Source organism: Prionailurus viverrinus, unplaced genomic scaffold, assembly GCF_022837055.1.
Source record: "Prionailurus viverrinus isolate Anna unplaced genomic scaffold, UM_Priviv_1.0 scaffold_38, whole genome shotgun sequence".
NCBI classification, from domain to species: Eukaryota; Metazoa; Chordata; class Mammalia; order Carnivora; family Felidae; genus Prionailurus; species Prionailurus viverrinus.
In genome coordinates, this window is record NW_025927606.1 from 1,105,283 (window position 1) to 1,119,229 (window position 13,947).

General features: G+C 56.2%; 1 protein-coding gene and 1 long non-coding RNA gene across 2 annotated transcripts in view; one reads left to right on the plus strand and one right to left on the minus strand.

Annotated features, from left to right (window-relative positions):
- The window catches only part of CUNH16orf74 (chromosome unknown C16orf74 homolog), a 45,581-nt gene extending 38,671 nt beyond the window's left edge, over nt 1–6,910 (minus strand). The window contains exon 1 of the mRNA XM_047846173.1: nt 5,132–6,910. The gene's annotated coding sequence lies outside the window, so the exon portion shown is untranslated. The remainder of the gene's footprint in view (nt 1–5,131) is intronic.
- Nucleotides 780–2,392, plus strand: LOC125158787 (uncharacterized). The gene is made up of 3 exons (XR_007149493.1): nt 780–900; nt 1,677–1,780; nt 2,055–2,392. It is a non-coding gene; the product is annotated as an uncharacterized LOC125158787 (long non-coding RNA).
- Nucleotides 6,911–13,947: the final 7,037 nt, after the last annotated feature.

The window sequence follows — 13,947 nt, forward strand, 5'->3', positions numbered from 1 at the left end:
CTGAACTGGGCTCTGCACTGAGCGTGGATCCTGTTTGGGATTCTCTCTCTCTCCTTCTCCCTCCCTCTTTCTCCCTCTGCCCCTCCCCTGCTCATATTCTCTCTCTCTCTAAAAAAAAAAGAAAGACACTTAAATTTAAGTTACAAAATTACATTCAAAACAGATCTGAATAGGGGCGCCTGGGTGGCTCAGTCGGTTAAGCGTCCGACTTCAGCTCAGGTCACGATCTCGCGGTCTGTGAGTTCGAGCCCCGCGTCGGGCTCTGGGCTGATGGCTCGGAGCCTGGAGCCTGCTTCCGATTCTGTGTCTCCCTCTCTCTCTGCCCCTCCCCCGTTCATGCTCTCTCTCTGTCCCAAAAATAAATAAACGTTAAAAAAAAAAATTAAAAAAAAACCAAACAGATCTGAATAGACAGGACACCAGAGATGTAGGCGGGGGCAGGGAGCACGAGAGAAACAGAACGCTCAGGGTCGTTAGTTGTCAGGGAAATGCAAATGAATGCCACAGCAAGGTGCCACCTCACATACATCAGGGTGGCTGTCAGAGTAATAAAGGGACCCAGCACATGTTGGGGAGGCTGTGGGGAGGCTCTGCCATCGCTGCTGGGAATGTAAACTGATGCGGCCACTCTGGAAAGCAGCTGAGAAGAGTCTTCAAAGGCTAAACATACCATGATTCCACCCGGAGGGGGGGGGAGCGGGGGGTGCAATGACATTCTGGGTCCTCGCAAAGACTGGTGCACGCATGCTCACGGCGGCTGGATCCACAACCGACAGGTGGAAACAGCCCGGTGACCGTCCAGCGAGGGCATGCGGGGCGTTACTGAGCCGCGAGCTTGAGACCTGGAAACGCTCACTTCCTTCGGATTGAAAACTCGCGAGTGTTCGAGTACGCAAGACGGTGAGCGCTCAAGCTCAAAGCTGATGGTAACTTTGGGAAGTTACTTTTGGCCAAATATTTCAAAAGAAAATTTTTTTATTGTTGATTTTTGAGAGACAGAGAGAGACAGAGTGTGAGCAGGGGAGGGGCAGAGAGGGAGGGAGACACAGAATCCGAAGCAGGCTCCAGGCTCCGAGCCGTCAGCACAGAGCCCGATGCGGGCCTCGAACTCATGAACTGTGAGATCGTGACCTGAGCCGAAGTCGGGTGTTCAACCGACTGAGCCACCCAGGCGCTCCTAATAGCTAAATATTTCAACTGCGAAATCACAGAAATTATTTTTTAAAAAGCTCCAGAGCCAATGGTGTTTAATGAGCCTACCGGTGTGGGTGAGACTTTTCACCAGTGTCCAGGACTCTGGGGTGAGGCCTGGCAAGGCAGGAGATTTGGAAGCAGCAACCTGGGCTGGGGTTGGGGTCATGAGTGTGGAGAAACAGGGGGAGTCCTTGGCAGGGGCAGGGATGAGATTTGCGGGTGGGGGGACAGGAAGGGGCGTCCCTGAGGGGTCAAGGGCTGGATATATGGGCAGTGGATGGGGGACAGGAGGAATCAAGGACGGGTCCCCATCCCGTGTCTCCTTGAGCCCGCGGGTGAATTTGCTTTGTTGAATTCATTTCTATTTTGGCAAGTTCAAGCAAAGAGCAGATCTTAGGACCATCTTGAAGACAAAAACATTGGTACTTGGTGATCTGCAGTGAGTTGGTTGCTTTTGATCGGCACTCTTGTTCATGTACTAGTACGTTCTAAAACGACAGCAATGCCACTTATGTGAAGTCATGTCTGGGGACCTCACCTGTCCACACCCCGAAGCCCTGTGCCAAAGACCACCCAGCGGTCAGAGGTAAGACCCAATCCAAACCTTTTGCCTTTATTTTGCATATTATTGAACAAGTCTGGTTTCTCCAGCTCAGCTTAGAGGGAGTCATTTCAGAGGGGGTCTGGATGGGCCAGGGGAAAGCGAGGGCAGGGAAGGACATGGACCGCAGATGCCCTAGGCAGCAGGGGCGGGTGAAGGTTCTGGACCAGAGAAGAACGAGGAACTGGGAAAGCAGACCCAAGGCCCAGAAAGTGTGGCCCCTGGGGACAGCGGAGACACAGTCTTCCATGCTCAACAGGGCCTCAGGGTGTCGCCATTCAACTGTCCAGCCTCGTACCTACCGGTCCCCATTTGTCACGGAGAAAAGGATGAAGGTCACTGGCGAACATTTCCCACGTAAAACCATCAGACTACGTGTGAGCACCGTGTCTGACGGGTGACGTTCAGTTGCATGAAGCCCTGAGTGACAGATTTCTTCCCAGAGTCCAGATGGGTGAGCTTTCTGCACATTTTGGAACGACAGGGGAGCCGCCGACACTTCAGACCGGGCTCCCCACTGCTCCGGGGTTACTCTGCAGGGCACCCCAAGCTGGAAGCCTTGGGGCTCTTTGTTCAAGCTCCGCCTGGCTTAGCCACTCCACAGGCAGCTTCAAAGTTAACCTTTCTCAGGGCATCACGGCGGCCCCGTGGAGTGCAGGGCCCGGGCACCTTGCCCAGGGGCCGAGCCAAGCTTTGGTGTCCGTCTTCCTCGAGGCCTTGGGCAGGCACAGCGGCTGACTCACCACCCTCCACGGTGTAGTCCTGGCCTCCCATGGGCTTAGGGACAGCGCCGGCAGGGTAGGGCTGGGAGGGAAACGCGGGTGCTCGCCCAAGGGGGCCCGAGCCGTCCTGCAGGACATCGTTTCCGTGGTCGGCGCGGGGCTTTCCGGGAGGCCCTGCTGCGGGGGGGGGGGGGGGGGGGCGGCCAGGAGTCTGGCCCGGCAGAGCCCGGGCTTCTCTCCCAGGCAGCTGGTCTCCAGGGGCCCACCCCTCAGTCCCCGGAGGCAGGGGGCCAAGGGGCTCATAGCTCTCAGCCCTGGCACAGGCGCCAGGGGTGGGGCCGGGGGCCCCAGCTACGCCAAGGACGTCTTCCTCTCAAGTGTCTGATTTCACTCACTCATTCATCAAACGCTCCCCGGGCGCCTGCCACCAGGCACCTGCCGGGCAGACTGTAGGGCTGCATCATCCCACAGAAATCTAACTCCTGCCCCCGGTGCCGCTTACAGATTTCCTAGCAGCCTTGTTAAAAGGAGTGAAAACAAGACAGGCAGAGTGCATTCTAGGGGTCTTTTTCGTTTAACCCAATGTCTCCAAAAACGATCGTTTCAATGTGTAATCGGCACGCGGCCTGGCGAGCTGCCGAGGCCGGCCCGCATTTGGCGACCGAGGAGACCCCAGCGCACACCCACCCGATGGACGCCAAGCGCCGGCTCTGGCCGCGGCGCCGAGAACTCTTCCCAGCTCGTGCGGTGGAAGGAAGCGGGCAGCATCTGGGAAGCTCATCCCCCGCCACCCAGCCACTCCACCGAGGGGTCTGTGTCCTGGGACACGCGCACGAGCAGGCAGGCGTGGGGCTGTTCGCCCAGCACCCTGGGTCAAACTGCCAACCAGGAAATGCCGTCCGTCAGAAGGATGAACGGACGCCCTGGGGCGTGGATAGGCGGTGACCTCATTCGGCGGAAGATCGCACGGCGGCCAAGGGGACGCGACCCAGACCTGGGGGTGTCCACACGGGAAATACTCAAAGGCACAGCGAGTAGGGAAACGCACGGACGGCGTGATGTCGATTGGAACACTTTGGAAAAAAGACCAAGTGGAAGTCGCACACCCCCGCAACGCGACCCGACTCGCGGGGAGCCTCCGGGGAGCGCTGGACTCCGGGAAGGGGGAGAAAGAGGCGGGAAGGGGGAGGAAGCCAGAGGCGGTCTCAGCTCAACATTTTAGCTCCGAGCAAAGTCAGCAACTGCGGCGAGGGGCTCCTGGGGGTCGTACAAGAGCGCGCGTGAAGGTGTTCTCTGAACGAAAAAATAAAGAATGGCCTCGCGAAGGTCACCTGCCCACCCCGCCGTTCGGTGTCCCCCCCCTCAAAGATGGGGTAAGCGTACCTACATCACCCAGCTGATGTGGAGCCAAAGCGTGGCCATTTTTTCACGACCAGCGTCTGGTAAGAATCGCAGCCGTGAATATTTGTGGAGTGCTTAGTGTGTGCCCGGCACTAATGAACCGACCCGATGGCGACGAGGACATTTTACAGATGAGGACACAGAGGGCGGAGAGGTTGCCCAGCGTTGCCAGGGTTTGAGCTCAGCCAGCCAGATTCAGAACTGGCCTTTTCACTCCCTTGCGCCTACTCAGTGCTGATTCGCTCTCCTTTCCCAGACGCGGAAACCACTTTTCAAGCCTGCAGGTGGCAAGTCAAGCCCGGTGCTTGGGGCCCCGGCTAATCCCCGGAGAGGCAGGTGGGTTTTGCTCTGGCTGCAGATGGCCCTTCCCTGCATGGACAAGCCCGCCTGGGGACCAAAGAGCCACCTGCTGACTTTAGCCCCTGCCCCCGCCCGCCCCCCCCATGCCGCCAGCACACCAAGTTCAAAGGAGTGCACCAAGTTAAGACTGAGGCCATCAGCAGCCCCACCTTTGTCTCCAGCTATAAAAATATTCACCAGGATGGGGGTCTACACGGAAGGGGGTTCTGAGTCCTAGATCCACCTTCAAGATCCCCCCCTGCCCCGCCCCCGGGGCCTTGGAGAGCGGCTCACTTGGCTGGAAGGCCTGGCTGCCTCATCTGGGGAGCAAAGGAAGTGCCTGCTCCCCGCAGCATAAAGACAAAACCCGAAGCTTGGAGGGTCGCTGCTGGGCAGCCACACAACTGGGCAAACAGGTGAACGTCGTCTTCCTCCCGGGGCGCTGCTCGCCGACAGCGAGAAGAAAGTGAACTTTCTTTTCAACATTCCATTTAATTCCAGTATCTCATTTAAACTGGACCGAGTCCCACTGAAGTGTGGTTGCCACTTCTTTCTCTGGTACAACCGTTTATCATCTTTAGGTTAACCGCCCCCCCCCCCCCCCACACACACCAGGGTGTATCTGGCTTCTGATATAAGACAATAAAAACCCAGGTTTAAAAATTCACAAGCAGAGGTCCAGAAAAGTGTCTGGCATCCCGTGGGCACCCAGGAGGTGGTGTTATGTACTTAGAGAAGTTGCATGGTGAGGGCAAGTAGAGAGGGCTCTTCCTAAAACTTAGAGAGGTCTGGAGATGGGGCAGGGGACGGGCCGCTCTTCCCTCCAAGCCCCTCGCAGACGCCCCCGCGAGGCTCCCAGTGGCAGCCCCCTTACCTCTAGGAGAAGAGATCAGTGGCCGTCTTGCGTCTCAGGCTGGGGATGGTAGCTTGTGTTTCTGGGATGGCCATCTGGGCTGTGGCTGCTGTCCCCTGCTGGCCTGGCCCTCGCCCGACTCTGCCCATTTGGACTAAATGCCTGGCCTTTGCAGAGAAGGGAAATTATCTCTAAGCTCAGGCCTTCCGATGGCCCCCGTGACTTTCGGAAGCTTACTCCGTGCGATTAATCCCTGGCTCATATCCCCAGTTCCCGGCCTTGAGGACAGAGGAATGGACAGACTGGAGATAGAATCCACGTGGTGAAGGGAGTCAAAACCACGACGGTGGCGGCGCGGGGGGGGGGGGGGGGGGGGGGGTTGGGGAAGAGGTGGAGGAGGTCACTATTTCTGAAAAGCTCTCCTGGGAAGGAGGCCCTGGGGGCTGCCGCCAGGGTCAGAAGGGGATTGCGGGACACAGCTTATGCGTAACAGAAGGGGAAATTTCTGGCAATCGGAACGGGGCGATGAATTGCCTTGAGACCCAGTGAGTCCCCAAGTCCGGGTGTGCCTGGCACTCTGTCACCACACTGGGGCGGGTCTCCCCTCGTGCGGGAAAGCAGAAGAGGCGGGGTGCTCCAAGGACGCCCGCGTGAGCTGCGGACAGGCAGTGCCGGGGCGAGAGGGCAAGGCTGATCCTGACCTGGGGGCTTCGACCTGTCGCAGGCCAGGGCAGAGAGCGGACGAGCACAAGGACACGCTGTGGGCGGAGCCACAGGACTTCACACGTGGCCAAGGGCTGTGTCTGGTAATAAGACAGGCCTGGCCGAGAGCAGGGATTTCCAGTAAGCTGGTAAGAAGCGAGTCAGCCGTGGCCAAGGACAAGCCAAGGACGCTTGCTCAGGCCTGCGAGGCCCCCCTGCGTCCAGTCGCCATGCCGCTTCTGGGAAGGCAGCAAGCAGATGGGCCTCTTTTCCCAGCAGGCTCCCCAGGCCACCACTTAGCTTCGGAGACTCCGGAGCAGGAACGAGGGCTTCGCTACAAGGCTCTGAGCCTGCGGGAGTGAAGAGCGTTCCTGGAATGAAAGCCTCTGTGGACCCCAGGAGGCCGAGGCAGCGGAGAGGCCCGGGGGGTACTGGCGTGCTGGGCTGTCCAGGGCCCAGACCCCACCGCCACGCCGACAAGCAGCTGGAACCAGAGGCAGATGGGGCCGGAGAGGGGCGGACGTGGGTCTCCTGCTCCCCGTGGGAAGCCTCGGTGTCTGAGGACCTGTGACTCAGGCCCTGAGGCTGTGCCCTGGTCACTGCTGTGGGACACCTTTGTGACTCTCCCTTCCTAGAGTTTCTTTAGGGGCCCCGCAATTCCAGTGCTTCAGCAAATGCCGTGCTGGGGTGTGCAGTCCGCTCAGCTGATGGCTGAGCTCGGCCTCTGCTCATCTCACCCGCCCCCCTCCCTTGGCCACTTCAGGCGGCATTCGTCATGACAGAACCCATCTAGGGGACAGGAGCTGAGGCACAGTTGAACCCAAGGTCCCCGGGGTAAGCGAGGGAGCCCCAAGACACCTCTGAAGCGGGAGGGAAACGGCCACGGGGCCATTTTCCAGGCCGGTCCAGCCTTCTGCAGTTCTGTTGACTCCACGAGTGTCAGCACCAGCCTGGCTCAGCCGCTCTCCCGCCCCTGCTCCAGCAGACGGGACGCACAGAGCAGGAAAGGCCTGGAGGACCGTCCTGCCTGCCTTCAGCCCCCTCAGCCCTCGCATCCTCAGCTGGGATCTCAGTCCCTGTCCCAGGGCCCGGCCGGCAGCAGCAGCAGCAGCAGAGGCCTGGCCAACCCCGCCTCCACTCGTACCTGGTGACCGTGTACTTCCTGCCACAGGCGCACCGCAGGAAGGAGGCCCTGCGTTTGGGGCTTTCGTATCCTGTATCCTGTCAGAGCCTGGGTGGCTGGGTGGCCGGGCCTGTCAAGGGCAGGGTGGGGCAGGTCCCCAGCAAAGGCCCTGTGGCCACGGACTGGGGAGGTTTTTGCCTGCCCTGGGGCTGGAAGTTCCTGCTTCAGGAAAGCTAAGTGTGTCACCAGGAAAACAGTTCCCTGGCCCTGGGAGGGGCGGGGGGGCTGGCGGATCCGTCCCTCTGAGGGTGGAGGTGAGCCGTGATGTGCCTGTCAGCCTGTGGCGCTCCTTCCCCAGTGACTCGGCAAACCAGAGCGGCGGCCCAAGCGTCTGGGGTGCCGGGGAGGTCTGGCCCCAGCTGACGGCTCCGGTGGAGCGGGGACGATACATGACAAGATTTATTCAGCTCCAGGCTTAGCCAGTGACCCTCGATCTCCCACCCAAATTAACCCACGCACAGTGAGACAGAGAGCCCGGCTCTGCGGGGGGAGCTCGTCAGGGGTCATTTCCAGGCCTCCTCCCTGCGGCGTGTTTCCGGGGGCCTGGAGTGGGTCTGGGTTCCCCGGTGGGGGGGGGGGGTTCAGCGAGCGGGAGCAGCTGCTGGCATCTCCGGCGGGTGGCAGGTGAGGCGGTCAGGGAGGCCCCAGGGAGCCTCTTGGTCGTCAGCACAGACGGAACTTGCACAGAATAACGTTTCCCTATTCTGAGTCTCTGGAACGTTCCTCCCCTGCCCCCCACCCCACGGAGCCTGTGCAGGCAGCACCCCGACTTCCTCCCTGAGGCCTCAGGGATGCGAATGGAAACTGTGCAATACTAGGCAGTCAGCTGAACCCTGGCCCCCAGGCCCAAGCCCCATGCCTGCGGGTTCCCACACCCACTGCCGGCCTCCTCCAACACCTGTGCCTGCTCCTCTGCGCCCACCCCATCGCCCCCACCCACACTGCTGGGGCGGGTCCCTCCCTGCCACCCTGGCCCTGGCTTGGTCCTGCCTCCCTGACTGCTCAGGTGGGCACCCCCCGGGGACGTGGCTCTGCACCTCGGCTTCCAGCTTCCCCAGAGTGATGGCTCTTGCCTATGAACTCAGCCCCTTCCTGGCCGCAGAAGGGGGCCTGCAGCCCTGCCTGCGTGCGGCCCGTGTGCACGGTGGGCTGCTTGGGAGAAACATCCGGGAAGGGAGCCAAGGGACCCCTTGCTGAAAATGGGGAAATGCGCAGGTAGGTCCTAACTTCCTTTGGGTCCTGGGCTTCTCCCCATCTGCCTTGCTGTACCGGTCCCACAACCAAAACACCCTCCTCCCCTCTTCTCTGTTTCCAGCCTCCCCACTGTCCTGGGATCAGCCCTGCCTCGGTTTCCCTCTGCCTAGCTGTGAGCGGTGGCGCAGAGTGTGGCTGCGTTGGCAGGTGCACCAGCCCACCTGGATAGCCGCACTTGAGCCCATAATTATGACGAAGAACACCACCATCCCTCCCGGATAATCCTGTAAAGCCTGGATGAACAGTGCCTTCCTCCCGGGGCTCCAGCCGGCACAGAGCCGGCTCATAAAGCCGCCCCAGGTCTCCAGGACTGTCGAGGAGCCCTTTTGAAAACTACCTCTTAGCACAGACGTAATTTAGCAGAGAGCTTGACCACGGGGCAGCCATTTTATCAGCAGGATCTGCAAATGACTTTGGGCTCCTCAGAAGGCAGGTGCTGAGTAAATTCCAGGCATTACGGGTGATTAAGAGAACAATTCCACTCTGGAAAGACTAGGTCTGAACTTCGGGACAGGACAAGGAGGGAGGCCGGGATGGCGGAGGCAGGCGGCCACAGGAGGGGTCTTCCTTTAAGTCCTGCAGAGGTACATGTCCTACGTAGGCTGGGAGAAACCCAGCCGAGGTCCTCACATCAGTAACTGCTGCTCCCTGTTGGCCTGGGCCAGGCATTCAAGCGGAATCTCAAGCTTCCGCTACTCCAGGACCGAAGGAGCCGGATGCTGTGTCTCGGGGCGGGGGGTGGTTCTGACCCTGAGTCACGGTTGTGTGAAGCGGTCCGGGGATCACTGGGGCATTTGAGCTGTGCACACGTGGACGGTTCTGCTTCCTGACATTTTCTTCCCGTTAACAAACGGACTCCCGTGTTTTTAATTTGCTTCCCCTTGATGACATTCGTGGAGCACATTTTTATATGCTCGCTGGCTGTGTGGATATCTTTTGGGAAGCGCCTGATCAGCCGGGCTGTCTATTTTTAAAGACTGATCTGTAGTTTTTTAATATATTTGGGTAGACACATTGGAGTTTTTGGTTGGGTAACTGTATCATAAATCTTTTCTTCTGCCCTGTGGCCTCCCTTTTCACAACCCTGATTATGTCTTTTAAATGAACAAAAGCTCTTGATCTCAACAGAGTACAACGGATTGTTTCTTTATAGGTCCTGTTGAAAAATCTTTGCTGAGCCCATGTCATGAATACATTCTTCTGTTACCTTCTGGAAGCTGTATTGTTTTAGACATAGACCAATAATCCACGAGATGCCACCACAAATCACCAAAATGTCTGAAATTAAAGACTGCCAACACCAAGGGTTGAATTTAGGAGACGAATGTAAGTGAGCAACGTAACAGTTCGGAAATAAACTGTTTATGTAGTCCAGCAAATATGAATTACGCTCTTATAAAGGGATTTCATGGCACACCTCTTTCAATAAATTCAAATCTGAGACTTGAGAATTCAAAGATCCAGAGTTCTGACATTTAGGGAGAGGTAGTTAGAAGGATATCAGCAAATGGTGAGAGTTCAGATGACTTTTAGTTTGTACCTTTTTTTGTCTGAGCTGATCTGCAGTAGGTCCCTGTGGGTATGTCTTAATACATGGGGGCCAGGGCGGGGCTCTGGGGAGCCACATGAGTCTCCCTATAAAGGCACCTCCTGGAAAGGAGCAGCACAGGACAGACTGGAGCCCAAACTTTGAAAATTAAAGACGCAGGGCACCTGGGTGGCTCAGTCGGTTAAGCGTCTGGCTTTGGCTCAGGTCATGATCTCAAGGTTTGTGGGTTCGAGCCCCGCGTCAGGCTCTGTGCTGACAGCTCGGAGCCTGGAACCTGCTTCCGATTCTGTCTCCCTCTCTGCCTTTCCCCGCTCATGCTGTCTCTCAAAAATAAATAGACATTACAAAACAATTTAAAGACGTGTAGGACACCTCAGAAGGCAGAGGGAGTGTTAAGACATTGACCTTGCTCTATCCTCCTGGGTCTAGGGCTATGAGCTTGTTCAAAAGCTATCAGTCTGTTTCTGACTGTTCAAATGTTAAGCATACATTTTGTGCATTGTGTGTGCAATATGTTTTAAAAAAGAAAAAATCAAAGAAGCTCCCGCTGAGACAGAGTTCACTCAGGAGCCCTGAATTCTGCCAGTGTGAGCCCGGTCGAGCTGTGAGTTCTCAGCTGCTGACCTGCCCAATTAGGTTTCACAGTGCCAGCCTTATGGTCCATCTCCTCAGGTCCTGGCTGTCTGGGTACCACTGGGTGAATCTCTGGATTTCTGTGGATGTGAATCTACCTGCCACAAATGCCAACTTTTGGGCCCAGAATCTCAATGAATTGGGATGCTTGGGGTCTGGGCCCAGGAATCTGCACAAATTTCCTAATATTTTCCTTGTATTTATACCTTCTATATCTTAAATTATGTCGTAAGGTCCTCCAAGCTCTTTGCATCTCAATATCCCAGGACATCACGGCACATTTGACTTTCTTTCTACCTTGTCTTTGGGGGGGGGGGGGGGGAGGGGGCGGGACGGAGGATGGAGGCAGGGAGTAACTTTGTTTCTTTGCCATCTTCTGACATGAGCATACACTGACGTCACAGTGAGGACAAAAACGTGTTAGCACTGGGCTGGGGCTTTTCTGCTCCCGGTCTCCTAGGAGAGGGGCCACACCTGGAGCCCTTGCCTCACCTTCCCTTCTGGTCTGTGTCTTGGGCAGACACGTCAACACCCGTGCCCTGGTTCCCCCTGCAAAACGCAGACAAGGCCCTGAGACGACATAGCGGGGTTGGGAAGGTAAACGTGAGGAAAGGGTTAGATATAAGCTGCTGTTGTCTTTCGAGAAGGCTGCTTTCGCTTACTTATTCATTCGACAAACGTGCCCTGGATGTCTACTGAGCAAGTGCTCTGTTCTATCTCGGTCCGGCCTGGAACCGCTACAACATTAAGAGTGAAGAACCTTCCTCAGCGCAGCCCTAATGTGTCCCGCTAAGTGCCAGCACATGGGGTCTTCACGACGTTCCCGCAAACAGGCGTCACCGCCCCACGTTTGACAGGACACGAGACACACCTTGCACGCAGCCGCAGAGCAAAGGCGGCAGAGCTGGGGTTCACACCTGGCACGCTGGGCCACTCGCCGCCACACAGCCCCTCCCGCCGGCTGGCGCCAGACCCTGCTGCCTCGTGTGGTCACCTAAGGGGGGGTGAGGCACGGCGGGAGGCAACGGGAAGATTCTCCCTTGTGAGAAAATCGACTCCGAGACGGTCGACTCTTCTCTAGTAACGAGGCAGATGCAGAGCAGGGACCTGGATGGTACCGAATTCTGTCCACCTCGGGCTTCACTTAATCCTCAGTGCCCGAGGAGCATCCAGGGCCCTCGGCGAACTGGCCAGTGTCCTGCCTCGGGACAGGCTCCCCGGCCACTGGGGACTGTGCCAGGCCAGGAGCCTTGCCCACGCAACTTCACGATGATTCTGAAATGCCATTATTTACAGGTTTGTAATTGGTATCTGGAACGTTTGTTCAGACAGCCCTAAATATAGTATGTTACTCTCTCTGCTTTGCGAGGCAACACAAGTTCGAGCCAAAGGTTCCCTCCGGTCAAATTCAAGCGGATGCTTTGCTGGCACCAGACGCACTGCTTTCGAAGCAAAAGACCAAGAGCACAATTCTTGGCAGCTCTAGAGCTGGACTCGGTCTCATCATCTAAAGAAAAACCTTCAGGTCCCTGCAAGGAAACAGCCACCCCAACAAGTTAATCCTTAAGGAACAAAAGGACCCTCAGAAGAAAAGCAATTTATTCTAAGACACAGAAAGCTGATCAGATTTTGCATCCCATTCGAAGGTATCTTCGACATTTTTAAGGAGACACAAGTCAAGATTATGGGGATAAAAATATTCAAGTTACCCCCTGGACTCTAAAGCATATGCAAATGAAGTCGGAGCGCTCTAACTGCCTACCTGAGAGTTGCCGAGGGGACACAAACCATCATTTGCTGCCAGGCCTTGTCGGTATTGAAGGGAAAAAAAATCCCACGTTTAAGAGGCACCGAGTTGATGGAAAGCCTCAAGAAGTGTCAACTAGTCAAACGGAAGTCTATCTTTAGACTGCGCTCTCTTCGCTAACGTGGCTAAAAATGCCCGCAGGGTACGGAGAGTGATTCCCCTGGGTCTTCTAGCGTCTGCCTACCATCATGTTATAAAGTAGCTACTGTGTCAAGATACACACAATACCAAAGAGGGGCAGTTACGGAAGCATTTTTCTTTCGTAGCTGAGACTCACCATATGCAGAAACAACAGGTTTTCAAGTATATCAGAAAGATAAGCTGTACAACCAAAGCTAATTACACAAGGACTTTTTTACACCAAGGAGGCTTAAAAACACCAGATTCCCGGAAAACAGACTTGAAGATTTAAATTGCGGGGCCCCCGGGGCGGCTCAGTTGGTTGGTTCAGCGGCCGACTTCGGCTCAGGTCGTGATCTCGCGATTCGTGAGTTCGAGCCCCACGTCAGGCTCTGTGCTGACAGCTCAGAGCCTGGAGCCTGCTTCGGATCCTCTGTCTCCCTCCCTCTCTGCCCCTCCCCGGCTTGTGTTCTGTCCCTCTCAAAAATAAACATAAAAAATTTAAACTGCTCAAGATTTCTAAGTTGTTTTGCATTCTAAATCACCCTAATTCAATTAGAATTAGCGAGACTGATTTTCTTCTAGCAAGCACAGGGCTTTTGTTATTTGTGAAGTTCCTGCTGACTTTTCCAGGTTCGGTGTCCCCAGTTCTTCAGGCGACCATGGTTAGAAATGGAAATGACATTTTATCCATTAATAATTTATCCTGCCCGTTTCGTACTGGATGGGTGCTATGGTAGAGACCACAACATCCACCAGGGTGATTCTGAGCACACGGCTGGGTCTGACGGGACATCTCTACACAACCACACCCCACCCCCCGCCTGCCCTCAGATCCCTTCAGATTTAAGATTTTGATGGACAGAGTTTCTCAGTACACGAATATGCTTTGTGTCATTCCTTAAAGCCTCTTCTACAAAAAGGCAAAGGGAGAATACAAATGCGTGGCTACTGGGCAGCTTCTCACTTTTATCCTGGGGAGGAAACAATCTGGTTCTTAGCGCCAGGGAGACCACAGGCCCGGGGACCTCACCACAAGGCTGGGTGGCGAGCTGGGGGGAGCCCGGCACGGGCTTCTGCTGTTTTTACAAGGATGTAGGAGGTGTGTGCACTTGGGAAATGTGTTTTTGTTCTTCTAAACCTACATTCCTCCTTTTGGAATATTTAACACGCTTTCTTCTGAAAACCTAAGCCTGACTCAGCCGCAGAGCGGGAACCTGGTTCCAGGCCGAAATCCGGACGGGAGGGAGGCACGGCTTTCCTGGGAAGCTGGTGGGAAAAATGAGCACAAGAATCCCACAGAGAGGTGAACACAAGGTACAAGAGTCGGTCTTTAAAATGCCTCCCGAGTTACAGCCCTGGCCACACCTTCATTCCACCCAGCTCTGCCAGCTCCCCTTGGCCTTGGGCCGCTGTAGCACGTGCTACAGGAAAAGAGCTTTTCCCAGGAAAAGAGCTTTCTTTGGTGGTAAATGCTCCCTTTCTGAAACAAACACAGACCCACTCGGAACGAGACGGCTCCCCGCTCTCCGACCCGTCACCCCTCTGTCCGCGTCCTCACGTGAAGGAACACCAGCTTCAGAAGCTAA